We start from the raw sequence: 2,785 nt of genomic DNA, 5'->3' as shown, positions 1-2,785 counted from the left end.
CGGCTAGGTTCGTGCCGGATGGTCCTTGTCCTCGCGCTCCGGCGACTGCGCTAAACTCCCAACTCCTCCTACAACCCTCCCGCAGCGGCGGCGGCGGCGGCCGCAAAATCCAACATGGCAGCGGGGGCGGACGAGACCACAGGACGGAGGCCGCGGGGGAGCGCGCCGGAAACGCGCGCCGGCACCGGAGGACCCGCCACCCCGCGCTGCCCGGCCCCGCCCCTCCGGCCGAGGCGCTGGCGGCGCGGGTGGAGTGGCCGCGCGGTCTGCGGTCCCGGCCTCGGCCTCCGGCTCCTGGCCTGGCCGGGTGGGTACCCGGGCCCAGCAGCGCTGTTTGAAGAGAGGATGTGAGTTCGGATTCGCCCGCGCCGCCGAGCAGCCGGTCCCCCTTCTGCAGGCGGGCACCTTCCCTGAGCGCCCGTGAGGACCCGGGTGGGCCGCGGAAGCCGCGCTCTCCAGTCCCTTGTCCAAAAGGCCCGGAATGCGGAGGCCGAGATTCTGGGAGAAGAGTGGCGCTTTCCGTGTTCCTCGCTGAGTTCGATGGTAGCCGCAGGTGCCTGAGATTTCTTTAACTTTGTCCAGACTGCAGCAGTGGAAGTGGAGGAATGAACAGGCCTCTCCCAGGATTGTGAAAGAGATCTACTTGATGGATGTTACAAAAAAACAAACTCGCTTGACTTCTCCCACCCACCTGGAGTGTCACTTGGGACGAATGTATTTGTCACATTTAAATTCAGATTCTTTTAAGGGTCTTGAACACATTTGTTGTCTTTTTTGTCTCCTGAATTGGAAAACCTCTTCCTCTTCCCCACCCCCATCTTTTTCTCTCCCTCAAACCCTAAAGTTCATGTTTCTTTTATAGCCAAAATAAATGTGGCTATTTGGGGATATCACAAAGAAGAAAATCTATCTGGTTTAGTACTTAGAAGTAAATGTCATTTTTTTTCTAAATTTAAATGCCTCAAAACATTGAACGTTATCTATGATAACGCCCTCTGTTCTGTAAGCAACTGTTGTAAAATAAAATTTTGCATTATGAACGAGGTAATACAGATCGTAACGAATTTTATAAAATAGGCATCAGAACTTTCATATTAAACGTATTAGCATTTATTGTGTAAAGTTTGTCATATTCTATAAATGCTTTATTTCAACAAGCAAAGTTTTATGTTAAATTTAATCAAAATGTCTATAACAAACTTTGGGAAAACTTCGATTTTAACATCTCTGATAGCTCCCAATAGAAATCTCTGATGTATTAAACAAATTAATAAATTATTGTCAGTGAACTTAGAGAACATTATAAAAAAATTTAAAGTTCCCCCTAATGAAATTGGCTGAGAAGGAATAAATCGACAAAGGAAAATGAGAATATATATCCTTGGCAGTTCCCATATAAAATATGGAGATTTCAAAATTAAGCTTGATTAATAACATTAGGGGTAAATAAATTTTTTTAAAGCTGGCCAGTGAGGTGGCTCATGCCTGTAATCCTAGCACTCTGAAAGTCTGAGGCAGGAGGATCACTTGACCTACGGAGTTTCAGACCAGCCTGAGCAAGATGAAGACCCTGTCTCTACTAAGAATAGAAAAAAAATTGGCCAAGCATTGTGGCCAGTCCCTGTAGTCTCAGCTATTACCTAAGCTGAGGCAGGAGGATCATTTGAACCCAGGAATTTGAGGTTGCTGTGAGTTAGGCTGAGGGCATGGCACACTAGCCTGGGCAACAGAGTAAGACTCTGTCTTAAAAAAAAGCAACAGGACTAGTTATATAATAATTAGGTTTTGAAAGGCAGTAGCACAAACATAAACCTGGAGTTGCCTTTTAGTTACAGAACTAACAAACTTAGAATCTAAATCTATTTTTTATCAAAATGTAACTCCTATAAGTTGAAAGGACAATGACAGCAAAAAGCAGTACAAATTCTTGAGAAATGATAAAAATTAGAGTCCTATGAACAAGTACAGTACAGGATTCAAATAGGCCCCAGTTGTAGTTCCTGTTAGGATTCTTACAACATACGGACTTTAGACAAGTTGCTTCTGTGAGTCTGGTTCCTCACCCATTAAATGAAAATAATATACTTCATAAGGGTGTAGTATAAATAGAGATCATTGCACCTGCTTCAAAGTTGTGGAAATACAAAGTTGCAGCTAGATAGGACGAATACACTATAGTGTTTAATGTGTGTAAGTGTATAAGACTGTATTAATTACAGTCTTCCTACAGTGGCCTAGGACGTTTCAAATAACTAGAAGGATAGTGAGCGCTCCCAACAGAAAGATAGTAAAAATTTGAGATGATAGATACACTAATTACCCTCATCTGATCTCTATACATTGTATGTATCATCATTATGTGCCCCATAAATATGTGCAATTATTAGGTGCCCATTAAAAAACTTTTTTAAGTAAAAAATGAAATACGAAAAAAAAAGAGCATATGTAAAGTACCTGAAATACAGTGGTTACTGAAGTATTAGTTGTTTATCATGGAAAGTTTTTCTGTATGGTCTGTTCTGCTTTCCTCGAACTAAAGGATCAAGACTTGAACTGAGAAATGTATTTTTACCTTTGTTTAATATAAGCCTGATTCTTCAAAAACTGTCCTTCAAATTTACAACTCTACATTATTCCCCAAATTTATAGTGACGAACTTGAGGCATGATCCTTTTGTTAGCAGAATTTCTGATTAGCCTATGTGTTACGTTTCGTAGGCTATATAGATATCCCAGTATGCCAAAATAACAACTTTTTTTTTTTTTTTTTTTTTTGAGACAGAGCC

Source organism: Otolemur garnettii, unplaced genomic scaffold (genome assembly GCF_000181295.1).
Source record: "Otolemur garnettii isolate 467f Iridium unplaced genomic scaffold, OtoGar3 scaffold00037, whole genome shotgun sequence".
NCBI lineage: Eukaryota > Metazoa > Chordata > Mammalia > Primates > Galagidae > Otolemur > Otolemur garnettii.
The sequence above is the reverse complement of the archived record's forward strand: the minus strand, read 5'-3'. Positions refer to the sequence as shown.